Raw genomic sequence first — 10,393 nt, 5'->3', positions numbered from 1 at the left:
ACACTTAGTATTCAAAAAGGTTTTTTAGAAGTTATTTTCCTGTTGCTTTTCAAGAGATCTAATATCAACCTTGTACATTTAATAGAAGATTTGCTTGTTCTGAGCACAAGTTAACACAAGTAACACTTCCTGCTTCTGTGTAAGTTGGCATAGCTCAGTCATCTCCCTCCCAAATCCCGGTCAGGAAGCCCCTGATTAGGATCACCCACATTGCTCATCCTGAATATTTGTTAGGCCTTCAGCTGAAGTCAAGATATTACTCTCGGTTTCCTCTGTCTAGTCCAAATCTTGTAGCTGAAGATTCCTTGGCATATTTAATTCGCCTCTTTAACGGACGTGAGATTTATGATGATGTAGGTCTCCTCTGTGGGCCATCAGAGCGTTAAGCATTCAAGAAGAGACACAAGATAGACTCAAAGAGAGACTTACATGGGCTGGAGAGATATATTAGCGGGTAAACTGTTTGCCTTGCACATGCCAACAGGGTTTGCTTTCTGGCATCCGATATGGTCCCCCAAGACCTCCAGGAGTGATTCCTGTGTGCAGAGCCAGAAGTAAGCTCTGAGCACTGCTGGGTGTGGACCAAAAACAAAGAAAGAAAGATAAACTAAAATCAACTACTTAGTGTGTAAGAGAAGGGCACCCCACCTATTTCTGGCATCATTTGTTGTTTTTACACGATATGCTTCTTACCTAGTGGTTTTGAGTTACCTCACAGTGTGTAATCTTTGGAAGGCATTTTCAATGTCAACAAGAATTCAAACTTAAGTAAAAAAGTTAAGAGCTGGAGTTCAATGAATGTGAAAAATACAACCGAGGTGAAAACTTCAGCAAAGGGTATATGTTAAGCATGCCTAAAGAGCATGCAAAATAAAAATAACCTCAACTTGTTTTTTTACCTGGAAGCTGAAATATTCTTTTGACATTTATTTTTATTGTTATTTTTATTATTGCTATTATTTGAGGGTCACACCCAGTGGTGCTCAGGGTTTATTCCTGCTCTGCACTCAGGAATCTTTCCTGGCATACTCACGAGACCATACGGTATTATCTTTCCAGCCACTCTTGACGTTATTGCAGAAATCTTAAGTTCTGAGCTTCTGGTTAGAGGGGAAATCTATTGCTGATCCTAGAATTAAGCATTATGGTAATTCTAAAATCAAACTTCTCTACCTCTCAAGTTTTGTGGCAAACATCAAAGACTACTGAAAGCATAGCACCAGCCCTCAGGAAGTTTCTATGAAATAATGTCAATTAATAGAAAACTAACACAGAAGAAAAAGTCACCTCTAATATCATTCAAAATTATACAGTTAAGACTGGAATAAGAGTTGAAAGATGAGGGTGAGTTCAGGAGGTCAAATTAATCCAATTTCTCATTTAGCCACACACAAGAAGCTAAATAAATAAAAAGAAAGTATAGTAATTTTTCTCAGGAATACAGATCAGAAATTCTGCATTTCCCTAACTGTATAAACACAACTAACATAGTTGATTCTGAACATCTGGTACTTTTGGCCACGTTGAACTTGGAAGAGTGCCCTTGGCAATCTTTAAGTGTTTATAACTTAGGGAAGACTCCCAAGTAGAAATCGGCAACTAAACGCAAAAATCATTTCCTCCCATTCCCTTCCCTTTGGTGTGTGATGGTGGTGTACTGGGGATTCACACACTTGTTTGCAGAATCACACCAGCACAGCCAGGCACTGCACACCATGAGGTGAGGTGAAACTGGAGATCAAACTCACAGTCTCATAAATGCAAGGCATGCATTCTAGCACTAAGTTCTATCTTCAGGTCTTACAAAACCAAATTTTAAAATAATGAGAGAGTACCATGACATAGAATAATATTAACCAATGAATGAGCAAACAAGGACAACCCAAATGCCAATATGTACACAACTCCAGATGTGTGTAGAGATTTTATTTTTATGTTTTTATTAGAATGTCAAAGTTCTTATAAGTATTGCAAATATTAAAAAGTAAACTGTATATAAGAATAGACAAGGCATAATAACTTATGTTCTATGAAAAATTTCTTTGAGCAGAGCGATAGTACAGCAAGTTGGACATTTGCCTTGTACTTGGCAGACCTGGGTTTGATCACCAGCCTCTCCTATGCTCGCCCGAGCCTTCTAGGAGAGATCCCTGAGCTCAGCTATAAGAGTAAGACTTGAACACTGCTGGATATGTCCCCAAAACAAAACAAAAATTTTTGTCAGTGGGGAAAGGGGAGAGTGCTATCAGGACAAAGAAAGGAACACTAAGACAATGATAGTTGGAAATGATCAATCTTGTCAAGAACCGAATGCTGAGAGATGGTAAAGTGATACACATCATAACTTTCAGTACCTGTATTACACATGACATTGCCTATAAGGAGAGAGAAGAAGAGAGAGAGTGATAGAAAAAAAGAAGGAGGTGGAGAAAGATGAAGTGTAGGAAGAGGAGGAAGAGGAGAAGGAGAAGGAGAAGAAGAAACTGGGTTTATTGGTGGTGGGAAACGTACAGTGGTAAAGGGATGGGCATTGGAACCATTGAAAGAAATCAAGTCATGAACATTTTTGTAACTGCATATCTCACTGTGATTCAATAAAAAGTAACTAAGAAAAAATTAAAAATAAAGATCATCTGAAAGGGCTTCATAGTGTGTGCATTCGGGAATATGGCATCTGAAGAATGTACAGTTAGAGCATTTCTTAGTTTGTCATACATACTTGAATCTTATACAATGAAAGAACAATGATTTAAAGGTTTCCTGGCATTGCAAACGAAATGGAGGAATGGAAATGGTGAAGAACTGCAAAATACATAGAATATAATTTGTCTGCCACATGTGAATAAGAATTATTCATGATGACCATGAAAGAAAGTAAAATACAGAATCTTAAGGCACAACAAGTGAGCCAATTGAAAACTGATATTACTTTTTCTAAAAGTCAACAGTCATTTCTGCCTTTTCTTAATTTTTTTTCAGCACCGACAATTATTCTTATAATGTAGGAGAAAAACATTTCTAAATATGGTAAAGTTTGTTTTAATTTCTTTTTTTTAGGAAAACAGAATTCAATACACACCTTTGAAAAGTGAGCCAAAATGTACTAAAAGTATATTTAATTTGTATTTATAGTTTGTGATTAACTTACTGGTATGTCGAACAAATATATTTTTACCACTAACCGAAGGTATGACTCATAATTTTGAGGAAAACTAGTACAAATGACATCTTCACTTTAGAAAAATAGTTTATGATGAAATAACTTTAAAAATGGTTGGTAAAAATTGGAAATGACATCAGAAATACTTAATTTAGTAAGGGCAACTGTTATTATTTATATAAATAATTTCTACTTCTAAAATTGCTAGTAATTATGGATTATTTACTTTTACTGGTTTACAGTTTTTATAAAATGATACATTTCAATGTTATTATTAGTAGTGGTTTGTGGGCTACTCCCAATGGTGCCCAGGAGCTACTCCCAGTTCAGTGCTCCATGGTCTCTGCTGCCAGTGCTCTTGGGATATGTAGTCCCAGGGGTTGAACCTGGGCCTCCTGACACAAAGTGTACTCGAAACATATTAAGCTTTCTGGCCCTCAACCTTCTTTTAAACTAGGAGCAGCCTGTGTATTTAGAAGGTGATTAAATTAATGAAAAATAACGTAGACAATTTTTTCAGAGTTACTCCCTTTCAAATGAGATTTTCTAGAATGTACATACATTTATTCCAGGAAGTTCAATAAAGTAGTTTTTTTTTTTATGTGGTGGTTTCATTGTTCAACAAAACATTATTCAAAATCTTGCTGATATAAAACCCCAAGGAGGGAATTGTGTTCCGGGAAAAAGGCTATCTTTAAAAGGAGTTTAGGACTGGCTGGCTGTCATGCGATTGAGATGTTAAAAAGGAAAAGGCAATTTCATAATTCAATAGTGCAAGTGACCTGAACGTGAACTCCTTTGTCTTTAAGGTAAAATAAAACTTTTAGAAATGACGTCAATGCTAATTATGGTAAATTAATATTTCACAACTTAAACAGAGAAAATTCTTTTGAAGACTGAATAAAAATATTTAGAATTATTCTCATCTTTATTATTAGCCATACGTAGTATTATAAATCAGGAATAGTTTTGAAAGGTATTTTTTTAAGAGAACACAGTACTTTAGAAAAGAATCATCAGATTTTTACTATGAGTGTCACTGAATAAAACAGATCGTAAAGGGGTATCAGGGAACTCATTATACATTATACAATTTTTTATTTCTCCTCCATTCATTAAGCACAACTCTAGTTTCTGGTTCTCTACTGACAAAAAATGATGGACTGATCAAGCTGCTTCTGTGGATTGTTAGGGATGATTTCTTCTGTTGTCTCCTTGGAAGAACCCGTTCCTTATTATTGTTATTGTTATTATTACTATTATTATTGTTATTATTATTATTTGAATCCAGATTAACTACCAGGATCTCACCATTCTACAAGGAAGTGATCATCGATGTCAAGAGAGGGGTTCGGCAGGGTGATACCATTTCACTGAAACTCTTCAGTGCCGCCCTCGAGAACATCATGCGATGACTGGAATGGGAAGGAATGGGAGTGAAGATAGACGGTCGGCAACTACACCACCTCCACTTTGCTGATGACATCATTCTAATAACACCAAACATTAGCCAAGTGGTACAAATGCTGGCCAACTTTGTGAGTGTGGAAAGGTCAGACTACAGCTGAATCTCATGAAGACAATGTTCATGAGAAACGATCTCGTTCCTGATGTTCCATTCGCTCTCAATGGAACGAACATCTCCGAATGCAGTAGTTATGTGTACCTAGTTCAAAAATCAACATGACGAATGATCTGGCACCTGAATTGCGCAGGAGGAAGAGAGCAGCTTGGAACGCCTTCAAGACTGTCAAAGAAATAGCTAAGAGGACAAGGAAACTCCGACTCCAGGCACATCTCTTTGACTCCACTGTTCTTTCTGCGTTAACATACACTTGTGCCCTATGAAAACAGAATGAGAGCGCTATTTGGGTCTCCCAAAGAGGAATCAAAAGAGCTATGCTTGCAGTATCACGCTTCAACCAAGTGAGAGAAAGAATCCGGAGTTCCGACCTCCGTCAACAGTCAAGAATCAGCGATGCTGTCTCATTTGCCAAGAAGTCGAAAATCAGATGGACTGGACATGTAATGAGATTTGGAGACGATCACTGGACTAGAGGTGTTACTGATTGCATTCCACGGGATGTCAAAAGATCTCGTGGCCACTCACCTACGAGATGGTCAGACTTCTTTGTCAAGACCCTGAATGAACGGTTTGAGGCTCTTTGTGTTCCTGGAGTGAATGGTTTGAGGCTCTTCGTGTTCCTGGAGTGAGCAGACGCCATTGGGCTGCACTAGCACACGACAGGGATGAAAGGAGACGTTACTGATGCCTGCTCGAGCAAATCAATGGTTAACGGAAAGTCAAGTGATCAAGTGATTATTATTTGACTTCTAGCTTTTAGAGACAGATTCTAGAGAAAGCTGCCTATACACTTTCTTCTAGGTCTACATAGTTTCATTCTCTGTTTTCTTGGGCATATCTAACAATAATGTTGATCCTCTAACCTCTCACCTCATATGGACTCTTGTATTCACATTGGGCATCACTTGGAAATTCAGAAAAATCTCATCTCAGAATGCTTACTATAACTAGTCCTAAAAAGTCCCTTTTATCATGCAAAGGATATATTACTTATTTTGGAGATTAGACACGGACATCTGAGACATGGATGGTTAGTTCACACTACCACAAGTGTGAACTCACACAGTACTTCATATTTAATAAATTCCCAATCTTCTAATCTTCCTTTTGTATTTCTCATCTCAATGTACCCTGTCTCAGTGAACAAGCTAACATTGTAGAATAACTCCCAACATGGATTTATTTTAAATTCCACTAACCACTGCCTTTTTGAGTATTTAGATATCTTTGATTTTTTCATTATCATGGTAATTGCCACATTAGGACCTCTGTAATCATCTCCCAATGTATTTCCCTATGTCCAAGACTTACCTACATGCCCGACCCATTCTTCAAATGGTAACCAGAGTGCTCATTTTAAATGCAAATCTAATTATCACTCTACTAAGCTTCTATATATCAAGCTTCTGTACAACCCTGCTTAATTCTCCAGATTAGTTATTTTTGTTTGTTTGGGGACCACACATACCAATTGTGCTCAGGGTTTACTTCTGGCTATGTGCTCAAGATTCTAGGACTCTATGTGGTACTGGGTATAGAACCTGGGTAGACCAGGTTCAAAGCATGCACTTTACGTACTGTACAATCTTTCCTGAGTCAGTCTAACTCTTCTTGTTTTTGTTTTGGGGTCACATCTAGTAGTACTCAGGGCTTACTCTAGGCTCTGCACTCAGGGATCACCTCTGGCTGGGTTTTGGAGAACATATTAGGTGCTGGAAATAGAACCTGGGTCAGACATATGTAAGACACCCTCTCAGCTGTTCTATCCCCCTGATCTAAACTAGTTTGATCTTAAACCAGTCCTTCTTTTACCATTGCGATGTAGCCTTCCTGGAATACATCTAGTGCCAATTTAACTACAATGTTTTTCTGTTTGCTATCCTCTATCTGAAACATTTTTCTTCCTTTTGCCACTTGACTAATTCTTATTCTTCATCTTAAAAGCTGTATTTTAAAGGATATTATATTTGAAATCCTATGCTAGGGGCTATGGTACAGGGATTAAGGCATTTGCTTTGCAAAGTTGTCAAGATAGGTTAAAACATGGCAAGAGTAAAACTTGAGCACCTCCCTCAACAACAATATCAATAACAACAACAACGACTTTGAGAAATCATACAAAATTTTGGTATCTTTCTATGATAATATCTATTCATAGTTCTGTGAGATTTTTCTTTTGTTTTGTTTTTGGGCCACATCTGATGGTGCTCAGAGATCACTCCTGGTGGTGCTCAGGGGGCAATATCTAGGGCTGCGTTGGTTGCATGCAAGGAAAATGCTTTAAACTCTGTCTTATCCCTCAGCCCACTCTGAGCTTTTTCTGTAAACACTCATCATAACTCTGTTTATAGTTATTATACCTTTAATTAGTAGAAAATCTTAGAACAATTTTATATTTACAGAAAAAAAATGAGCAAACGGTAGAGCTATTGCGCATGCCACTTTCTCTGGCATCTTGTATTAATGCAGTGAGCCATAAAGTCAATAAATAAGTATCAGTACATCCTTATCAAATAAAGCTCACAGCCTACATAATGGTTCACACTTAATGTTATGCTACATGTTTTATTTTATTACCATTTATTTTATGCTGGGAAAATAGCCCAAGGGCTGGAGTGCCTATTTAGCATGTGGGAGCTCTGAGTTTGATCCCTGGCATTGCATGGTCCCTCAGGAACTGCAGAAGTGCTTTCCCACCCACACAAACATATTATTTGACACAAACTTGGTGTTCTATAATTCAATTCTTTTAGTATAAGGTAGTTTTAGATGCCATAAGCTAAAGAAAAAGATAACTAATGAAACCAACTCATTTCACATAGGAGTCGCAATTGGGGTCCAATTGATATCTTTTTTGTTCAGCGTGGTTCCAATATCAGTGTTTCCAACAGTTCCCCTCAAGGTACATGCTCAGAGAGAATGCCTCACAGAAATCACAGAAAGTACTACACTTGTGACCGCAGTTTTATCATAAGAGCAAGATTTGGAAGATATTTAAGTAGAGGAAGTCTCTGTCCTTCTGGAGTTGGGGATGCTCACTGTCCATATACACGAATGCATTCACCAACAAGAAAGCACCACTGGGTTTTAGTGTTGAGTTTTTATTTGGCTTTTCATTATATGGGTAAGATTGATTAAATTACCCTGTGCAAGAATGACACCTCAAATATCCTCTTCCCCCCAAAGATTTGAGAGTAGGGGTGAAATTTCTAACCCTCTAATTCTGATGCTTTTTTTTTAGGTGACTACCATAATGAAACTATGTATTTGGAGCCTCTCTTTCTCCCATTTGAACTGAAACTATGAATGACCAGTATCACAGCAAGGACACACCTGTTTATAACTCATAAAACTCCAAGAATATATGAAGGTCCTGTTTATGTTTTATTATACAACATACTGTCCTGTGGCATTGGACAAATGCATGATGTTGTAAGTCTATTATTACAATAGCACTGTAGCACTGTCCTCATCAATTTGCTTGAGAGGGCACCAATAACGTTTCCATTGTGAGACTTCTTTTTACTGTTTTTAGCATATTGAATATGCCAGAGGTAGCTTTCTAAGCTCTGCCTTGAGGGCGGGATACTCTCTGTAACTTGCCAGGCTTTCCTAGAGGGGCAGAGGAATGGAACCCAGGTTGGTCGCGTGCAAGGCAAACGCCCTACCTGCTGTGCTACAATATCACACAGAATAGTTTCCTCATCTTATTAGGAAAATTCCCTGTATGTCACTTAATTATCCTCTATATTCCCCAAGCCCCCGACAACCACTGATCTTTTCTACTATAATTTAATTTTTATCCAGAATGTCATATAAGAGTCACATAGTGTGCACTGACCTTTTACTTTTTTTTAAATTCTAAATTAAAAATTATTTTTGGGTTTTCCAAAGTGGTGTTCAGAAAGCCTGAGGGATCACAAAGTTGAACTCGATTAAGTGCAGTGGCACAGTGGGGTAGTGCCCAGGGATTATCCTAGTTAAACCCTCTCCCCCCACCTCCACCCCGGTGTCGCTGAGGGAGGGCACTCCAGGATTATGTGGGCCAGCTTGGGGGACCATGTGGTGCTTGAATGGAGCTGGGCGTCTATCTCCCAGCCCCTAAACTATTTTTTTAAGAGTGAATTCTTTCTCAAATCAACATTTAAAGTTCCCTATTGTCCTTTCAGAGTTTGATAGCTCATTTCTTTTTATTACTGAACACAATTTCATTGTGTGGAAGTACAAAAAAAATTAGCAAATTTCAGCCATGGTCTATGAAAATGTTAGTGCAGCTTGCAGGTGTAGAGAAGCTGAAACATTGCTTTATAGTATCCCACGTTAACTATAGTATTCTATGGTAAACTTAAACGTATTATGCCTTCGTCCTATTGTGTGCTAATAGGGATGTAGTATCTGTGATGTAGGGTGCTAGAAAGACAAAAAAAATATCTACATCAAGTTCTTACAACATCATATGAAACACAATTAGTCCTCAAAAATTTTGACATTAGGACATATATGATAGCACAACAGGCAGGGCATTTGCTTTGCACAAGTCCGACTCGGGTTCGATTCCTCCGTCCCTCTCTGAGATCCTGGAAAGCTACCAAGAGAATCCCACCCCCATGGCAAGCTCCTGAGGGTGGATTCGGTATGTCAAAAAGAGTAACAAGTCTCATAATGGAGATGATACTGGTGCCCGTTCAAGCAAATTGATGAACGGGAGGACAGTGCTACAGTGCAGTGCTACTATTTTTTTTTTTTATATTTTTATGAGTGAAGCACCATGAGGTACAGTTGTAGACTTACAAATTTTTGTGCTTGGGTTTCGATTATACAATGATCAAGTACCCATCCCTCCACCAGTGCCCATTTTCCACCACCATGGATAATATCCCCCCACCCCCATCCCCCCATTCCCCCTGCCTCTGTGGCAGGGCAATCCCCTGTGTTCTCTCTCTCCTTTTGGGTGTCATCGTCTGCAAAAGAGGCATTGAGTGGCAAACATGTTCAGTCCATACTCTACTTTCGACATGCATCTCCCCTCCTCGGAGGATCCTCCAAACACCCTTTATTTGGTGCTCACTTCTCTATCTGAGCTGCCCTTTCCCCTAGAATGCCCGGCTGACCTGGACGCCATGGAGTAATCCTCCTGGTACTGATCTTGGCTGTTCTTAGAAATTAATCTCCTATTTTGTTACTTTATGTCCCCCAGATGAATGCGATCTTTTTAAGTCTATCCCTCTCTTTCTGACTCATTTCTCTTAGTGCTACTATTTTTGTGTAGCATCACATATAAATGCCAAAAGCCAAGGGATAATTTATGATCAGAGATAGACATAGAGCAATAAACGGCAGCAAAAGGGCCACCAAGAGAACAGGAGTTGGAAAGTTTAAGTAGAGAGAATGTTTCTGAGCCTGCAGGTGGAGAAATTAAGGCACAGTCAGGACGAAGCAGGACCACAGGGGTGCAAGTGCTCAACTGGTCGAGGACTATTTTCAGGACAGATTCTGGGAACCCTTTGTCTAAGGAACAGGCATCCACTTCGGACAAGTGGAGGGATGAAGTGGGTGGCAATTGGCCCTCCGGCCGTCACAATCGGAAAGATGCGGAAGGGTGCGAACCTAGGCCAGTAGACCCTCCAAGGTCCCCCCACGCCTAAGTA

This window comes from Sorex fumeus, unplaced genomic scaffold (genome assembly GCF_029834395.1).
Source record: "Sorex fumeus unplaced genomic scaffold, SorFum_2.1 ptg000002l, whole genome shotgun sequence".
NCBI lineage: Eukaryota > Metazoa > Chordata > Mammalia > Eulipotyphla > Soricidae > Sorex > Sorex fumeus.
The sequence above is the reverse complement of the archived record's forward strand: the minus strand, read 5'-3'. Positions refer to the sequence as shown.